Below are 8,174 nucleotides of genomic sequence, written 5' to 3'. Positions count from 1 at the left end.
CACAGGCCCCTCATGGGGGGCTTCAGCAGCTCTGCGCAAGGCTCCGAGTTCAGTCACAAATGCTAACTCCACCAGGCCTTCTCCATGTCCTTATCAGAGTGAGGTGGTGAGAAGCTGCCATGAGGGTTTGAGGGGGTGCCTTCAACAGGAAGTGGGTGCTTTGTCCCCAGTGCCTGGACCTTGGGTTACTGGAGCAGAAGACAGGAGGGATGGGGTGAAGTGGAGCCAGGAGGATGGTGCCACCCTGCTCCAGCTCCCAACAGCTGAGAGTTACAGGAATAGGTGTCCAGAGGGCCACAGGGTGCTGCAGGGGTGGGAAGGAAGTGACGTGCCCAGATGGAGAGAGTGCTGGCTGAACCTCAGAGTCATTGCTCAGGAGAGCTAGAGGGACATGAGGCCTCTGGGCTGCAGCACGCTGGGCCCTGACCTGTCTACACCAAGGCCAAGAGTCTTAGCTGGATTAGGAGACAAGCTTCCCAAGGAGCAGGAAGAGAGCAACATTCTTTCACAGGCGTTTTAGAACAGAGGGCTTCACTTAGCACCAGAGGAGAAGCAGAAGGGGGAGCCAGTCCCAAATCTCCCCTAAAACCAATTCCAACTTTTACTGGGAAGAAAGAGGAGTGAACACCTTTTCTTGCTTACCAGGCTTAACCCCCCATGGACAGCCCTTAGTAGCTGCTGTCCCCTCTGCCTGCAACACTGTCCTTACAGGCCACATGGCCCACTGCCACACTTGCCTTCTTGGCTCAGGAAACATTATTCACTTTTTATATCAGCATGGGTGAGACTATGCTGCTGAAACTGACAGCCCCTGATTCAGTCAGCTCGGGCAGCTCTAACAAATACCACAGAACGGGTAGTTTAAACAATAGAGATTTATATCACACAGCCCTGGAGGTGAGAACTAAGTGCTGGCTGATCTGTTTTCTGTTAGGGGCTCTCTTAGTGGCTTGCAGGTGGCTGCCTTCTTGCTGTGTCCTCATGTGGCCTTGGAGTCTGTCCAGAGAGAGGGAGAGAGTGCTTTCTGATGTCTCTTCCTAGGACACTCGTCCTATGGGGTCAGAACCACAATGTTAAGACCTTGTTTCACCCTAGTTCAGTTCAGTTGCTCAGTCATGTCCAACTCTTTGTGACTCCATGAACCACAGCATGCCAGGCCTCCCTGTCCATCACCAACTGCTGGAGTCTACCCAAACCCATGTCCATTGAGTTGGTGATGCCATCCAACCATCTCATCCTCTGTCGGCCCCTTCTCCTCCTGCCCTCAATCTTTCCCAGCATCAGGGTTTTTTCAAATGAGTCAGCTCTTTGCATCAGGTGGCCAGAGTACTGGAGTTTCAGCTTCAACATCAGTCCTTCCAATGAACACCCAGGACTGATCTCCTTTAGGATGGACTGGTTGGATCTCCTTGCAGTCCAAGGGACTCTCAAGAGTCTTCTCCAACACCACAGTTCAAAAGCATCAGTTCTTCAGTGCTCAGCTTTCTTTATAGTCCAACTCACATCCATACATGACTACTAGAAAAACCATAGTCTTGACTAGACAGACCTTTGTTGGCAAAGTAATGTCTCTGCTTTTTAATATGCTGTCTAGGTTGGTCATAACTTTCTTTCCAAGGAGTAAGTGTCTTTTAATTTCATGGCTGAAATCACCATCTGCAGTGATTTTGGAGCCCAAAAAATAAAGTCAGCCACTGTTTCCCCATCTATTTGCCATGAAGTGATGGGACCAGATGCCATGATCTTAGTTTTCTGAATGTTGAGCTTTAAGCCAACTGTTTCACTCTCCTCTTTCACTTTCATCAAGAGGCTCTTTAGTTCTTCTTCACTTTCTGCCATAAGGGTGATGTCATCTGCATATCTGAGGTTATTGATTTCTCCCGGGAGTCTTGATTCCATCTTGTGCTTCCTCCAGCCCAGTGTTTCTCATGATGTACTCTGCATATAAGTTGAATAAGCAAGGTGACAATATACAGCCTTGGCATACTCCTTTTCCTATTTGGAACAAGTTTGTTGTTCAATGTCCAGTTCTAACCATTGCTTCCTGACCTGCATACAGATTTTTCAAGAGGCAGGTCAGGTGGTCTGGTATTCCCATCTCTTTCAGAATTTTTCACAGTTTATTGTGATCCACACAGTCAAAGGCTTTGGCATAGTCAATAAAGCAGAAATAGATGTTTTTCTGGAACTCTCTTGCTTTTTTGATGATCCAGTGGATGTTGCCAATTTGATCTCTGGTTCCTCTGCTTTTTCTAAATCCAGCTTGAATATCTGGAAGTTCATGGTTCACATATTGCTGAAACCTGGCTTGGAGAATTTTGAGCATCACTTTACTAGCGTGTGAGATGAGTGCAATTGTATTGTTTTACCTAAGCACTTCCTTAAAGGCCCACCTCTGACACATAGCCACAGTGGGAATTAGGGCTTCAGTATATGGATTGAAGAGAATAAACACTCAGTTCATAACAACCCCCTAACTCTCAGGGGCTCAAACAGCATCACTTACTCCTTGCTCAGATGTGTGTCCAGTTCAATCAGCAGGGGCTCTGCTCAGCGGAGTTGTCGGGTCCTCACCTAGTGGAGCAGCCCTATCCAACTTTCACCTCCACAATCTCCAGGAACAAGAAGGGATGCTGGAGCCTCTTTCACCAGCAGTGGAGGGGACACACCTCACTTCTGTGTAGGACATGTCAACCAGACTGACCTCAGGGCCCAGCAGGGTGGCTCTCCGGGGTGTGCAGAAGGAGAGGGAGCAGGTACAGACAAGAGTCCCACCAGGGCTTCCATGTCATCCTGCATCAGCTCTTTAACATTTGGTGCCGAGGAGATCCATGGTTTTCAGTTGCTGTGACAGCTACTTTATCAGAGAAACGCCAGCCGGCCCTAAATACTGGAGCAGCACCAGAAGTAGCTGTGAAGAATCAGGCTGTGATGACCCAAGGGAGACTTCATTCCCCATCGGTTGGGGCACAGCAGTTGGGGGGAAAAAACAAAACAAAACTGTGCCTCATATTGATTCCTCAACGATTTGGTTAGCTGTGTGTCACATTTATGCACTGCTGGATAGTGAGTCATCCCAAAACTCGGTGGCTGTAAACCGCAGCCGCCAAGTTGTCATCTCTCTTAGTGCTGTGGGTTCTTGCAGACGTGCCTCCCCGACTGCTGCAGTTAGCAGAATCCAGGTCTGAGATCTCCTAGATGTGTTCACTCACTCAGTTTAGTTGACCCTAGTTGTTTGGGACCTCAGTTGGGACTCTGGGTAGAAACACCGCACATAGCCTGAGTATTCTTTAGGGGTGGGGACTGGGATTCAAGGGTAGTTGTCCCAGAAGTGGGAAGTGGGGGCTGTTAGTTTCCTATGGCCCGGGCCCAGACTATTGCCAAGCAGTCCTGAGGCAGGAGATAGATGGGCTCCAGGATAGGTATTTATAACTGGCCTCCTATTCACACCTCCTGGGGTGAGAAGAAGTTGAGTTCCGGGTAGGATATTCATAACCAGCCCCCTGTTTACATTTGCTGAAGCAAGAGACAAATGGGCTCCAGGATGACATATTTATCACTGGATTCCTGCCTATATTTTGAGATCTATATCTCGATATAAAAACCAGCACAGGAATAGAGTAAATAACCAGACATTGGGCATTTTTATGGCAGGGATAGTGGGACTAAGCCCTCTTAAAAGATCAGGACATCTTATATTTCCCATACTTGGGGCAAGGGAGATATTTCACAAACAAAAAGGCTCCTGGGGGTCAAAAGGAGGGGGCATCACCCCATAATATGTGATGCTAATATGTGGATCACATAGACCACTGGGATGGAACCCATCTTGGAAAAAAAGTTGCACATACATCTTGGGGAGGGTCCTAGGGTTGGTCAGGTGTGGAAAAAGAAACCAGATAATCGGTTAAAGGTAAACAAAACCCGGAAGAACTGTCCTATATAAATGACTTAACCACCTCTTTTCTGTGCTCCTCCTCACTAGCAGGAATGCCCACACACTTTCTCTCTGGGTGTGTGTCTCCGCCTTGCTTCTATTTTAACGAAACAGTTTCTCTACCTGCTGTCTTACTTGTTGTGCTATGTCTCTAAATAAACTTTTTGTCTGCATTTACAGTTCTTGCTTCACTGAGAAATACAGTTTTCACCGGGGGCAAAGATCCAGGGAAAAATAGCTTCTAGCCTCTGGCCCTTGCTGGTCTGGTGGCTAGGATTCCTGGTTTTCATCCAGACTACCCAGGTTCAATTCTTGGGCATGGAATTCAGAGCTCACTTCGAGCCACTGTTCACTGCTACATGGCCGGGATCATCCTGACATTTAGATATGTTCACACTTCTTGAATTCAGTGCGCCAAGGAACTGTCCCTTCTACCCTTCTACCTCTTTCCATCCCCTTCTCCAGGCCAAAATCCCTGGCCCCACTTTCTCTCAGGCCCCATATCCAATCCTACAGCAGTCCTTGCTTCAACCTCAAAATCTAACTGGAACACACCCCATCTCCCTACCTCCACAAGCACTACTCTGGTTCCAGCCTCCTCCTCCTCTAACCTGGACCATTACAGTAGCATCCTCCTGGCCACCCCTTGGTCTGCCTTCCTCCCTTGCCTTCCTGCCAAGCCCCATCATCCGCCCCCAGGGTCAGTTCCCATATAACTACAAGAGGGTTACTTTGCTTTTTAAATTTTTAATTGTGGTAAAAGATGCATAACATAAAGTTTACTCTCTAAACCATTTTTAAGTGTAAAGTTCAGTAGTGTGACGCACATTCGCATTGTTGTGCTGCTGTCAACACCATCCATACACAGAACTCTTCGTCTTCCCAAACAGAAACTCTGTTCCCGTTAAACACCAACTCCCCCTTCACCTCCCTCAACCCCCAGCACCCACAATTCTCCTCTATGTCTTTATGAGTTTGACTACTCTGGGGACCCCACATAAGTTTAATCACACATTATTTGTCCTTTTGTGACTAGCTTATTTTGAGGTAGGAGGTAGATGGATCTCCGGGCTGAGCAGCTGGAGTTTGTAAAGTGGAACAAATTGGAGCTTTGTTTGCCCTAGAAACTCTGGTGAAAGTGTTAGTAGCTCAGTCATGACTGACTCTTTGCAACCCCATGGACTGTAGCCCACCAAGCTCCTTGGTCCATGGAATTCTCCAGGCAAGAATACTGGAGTGGGTTGCCTTTCCCTTCTCCAGGGGACAAAGTTAATGGCAAGAGCTGGGCTCTGCTAAAGAGATAAGATGACCACATGCAGTCAAGGAAACCTCCCCGAATGAATGTGCACAGGGAAGGTCCTTGGGGGTTAAAAGAGAGGAGGCATTATCCCACAGTTCAGTTCAGTTCAGTCGCTCAGTCATGTCCAACTCTTTGCGACTCCATGAACCACAGCATGCCAGGCCTCCCTGTCCATCACCAACTCCCAGAGTCCACCCAAACCCATGTCCATTGAATCGGTGATGCCATCCAACCATCTCATCCTGTTGGCCCCTTCTCCTCCTGCCCTCAATCTTTCCCAGCATCAGGGTCTTTTCAAATAAGTCAGCTCTTCGCATCAGGTGGCCAAGGTACTGAAGTTTCAGCTTCAACATCAGTCCTTCCAATGAACACCCAGGACTGATCTCCTTTAGGATGGACTGGTTGGATCTCCTTGCAGTCCAAAGGACTCTCAAGAGTCTTCTCTAACACCACAGTTCAATTCTTCGGCGCTCAGCTTTCTTCACAGTCCAACTCTCACATCCATAAATGACCACTGGAAAAACCATAGCCTTGACTAGATGGACCTTTGTTGACAAAGTAATGTCTCTGCCTTTTAATATGCTGTCTAGGTTGGTCATAACTTTCTTTCCAAGGAGTAAACGTCTTTTAATTTCATGGCTGAAGTCACCATCTGCAGTGATTTTGGACCCCAGGAAAATAAAGTAAGCCACTGTTTCCCTGTCTATTTGCCATGAAGTGATGGGACAAGATGCCATGATCTTAGTTTTCTGAATGTTGAACTTTAAGCCAACTGTTTCACTCTCACTTTCATCAAGAGGCTCTTTAGTTCTTCACTTTCTGCCATAAGGTTGGTGTCATCTGCATATCTGAGGTTATTGATATTTCTTCTGACAATCTTGATTCCAGCTTGTGCTTCCTCCAGCCCAGCATTTCTCATGATGTACTCTGCATATAAGTTGAATAAGCTGGGTGGCAATATACAGCCTTGACGTACTCCTTTTCCAATTTGGAACCAGTCAGTTGTTCCATGTCCAGTTCTAACTGTTGCTTCCTGACCTGCATACAGGTTTCTCAAGAGGTAGGTCAGGTGGTCTGGCATTCCTATCTCTTGAAGAATTTTCCACAGTTTATTGTGATCCACACAGTCAAAGGCTTTGGCATAGTCAATAAAGCAGAAATAGATGCTTTTCGGGAACTCTCTTGCTTCTTCGATGATCCAGTGGATGTTGGCAATTTGATCTCTGGTTCCTCTGCCTTTTCTAAAACCAGCTTGAACATCTGGAAGTTCACGGTTCACATATTGCTGAGGCCTGGCTTGGAGAATTTTGAGCATTACTTTACTAGCATGTGAGATGAGTGCAATTGTGCGGTAGTTTGAGCATTCTTTGGCATTGCCTTTCTTTGGGATTGGAATGAAAACTGACCTTTTGCAGTCCTCTGGCCACTGCTGAGTTTTCCAAATTTGCTGACATACTGAGCACAGCATTTTCACAGCATCATCTTTGAGGATTTGAAATAGCTCAACTGGAATTCCATCACCTCCACTAGCTTTGTTCGTAGGCCCACTTGACTTCACATTCCAGGATGTCTGGCTCTAGGTGAGTGATCACACCATCGTGATTATCTGGGTCGTGAAGATCTTTTTTGTACAGTTCTTCTGTGTATTCTTGCCACCTCTTCTTATCTTCTGCTTCTGTTAGGTCCATACCATTTCTGTCCTTTATTGAGCCCATTTTGCATGAAATGTTCCTTTGGTATCTCTAATTTTTTTGAAGAGATCTCTAGTCTTTCCCATTCTATTGTTTTCCTCTATTTCTTTGCACTGATCACTGAGGAAGGCTTCCTTATCTCTCCTTGCTATTCTGGTCATAGCAAACACCCTCTTCCAATAACACAAGAGAATATTCTACACATGGACATCACCAGATGGTCAACATCGAAATCAGATTGATTACATTCTTTGCAGCCAAAGATGGAGAAGCTCTATACAGTCTGCAAAAACAAGACTGGGAGCTGACTGTGGCTCAGATCATGAACTCCTTATTGCCAGATTCAGACTTAAGTTGAAGAAAGTGGGGAAAACCACTAGACCATTCAGGCATGACCTAAATCAAATCCGTTATGACTATACAGTGGAAGTGAGAAATAGGTTTAAGGGACTAGATCTGATAGACAGAGTGCCTGATGAACTATGGATGTAGGTTTGTGACACTATACAGGAGACAGGAATCAAGACCATCCCCAAGAAAAAGAAATGCAAGAAGGCAAAATGGCTGTCTGAGGAGGCCTTACAAATAGCTGTGAAAAGAAGAGAAGTGAAAAGCAAAGGAGAAAAGGAAAGATATCCTACAGTAGGTGTTGTCAAACCTCCCTTTAGCCTTTGCACTAGAATCCATCTTGGCAAAAAGATGTGTGTGCATAACAGGGAGGGTTCTAAGAAAGGTCGGATATGGGAAAAGAGGTGAGATAGTTGGCCAGAGGAGAAAAAAGACTAGGAAGGACTGTCCTATATATTGATTTAACCACCTCTAACCACAGCCTTTGACTGTGGATCACAACAAACTGTGGAGAATTCTTCAAAAGATAAGAATACCAGACCACCTTACCTGCCTCCTGAGAAACCTGTATGCAGGTCAAGAGGCCACAGTTAGAACCAGACATGGAACAATGGACTGGTTCAAAATTGGGAAAGGAGTACATCAAGGCAGTATATTGTCACCCTGGCTTACTTAACTTCTATGCAGAGTACATCATGTGAAATGCTGGGCTGGATGAATCACAAGCTGGAATCAAGATTGGTGGGAGAAATAACAATGACCTCAGATATGCAGATGATATCACCCTAATGGCAGAAAGTAAAGAGGAACTAAAGAGCTTCATGATGAAGATGAAAGGGAAGAGTGAGAAAGCTGGCTTGAAACTCAACATTCAAAAAACTAGATCATGGCATCTGGT

This window comes from Dama dama, chromosome 16 (assembly GCF_033118175.1).
Source record: "Dama dama isolate Ldn47 chromosome 16, ASM3311817v1, whole genome shotgun sequence".
Taxonomy (NCBI): domain Eukaryota; kingdom Metazoa; phylum Chordata; class Mammalia; order Artiodactyla; family Cervidae; genus Dama; species Dama dama.
Note: the sequence above shows the minus strand (reverse complement) of the source record.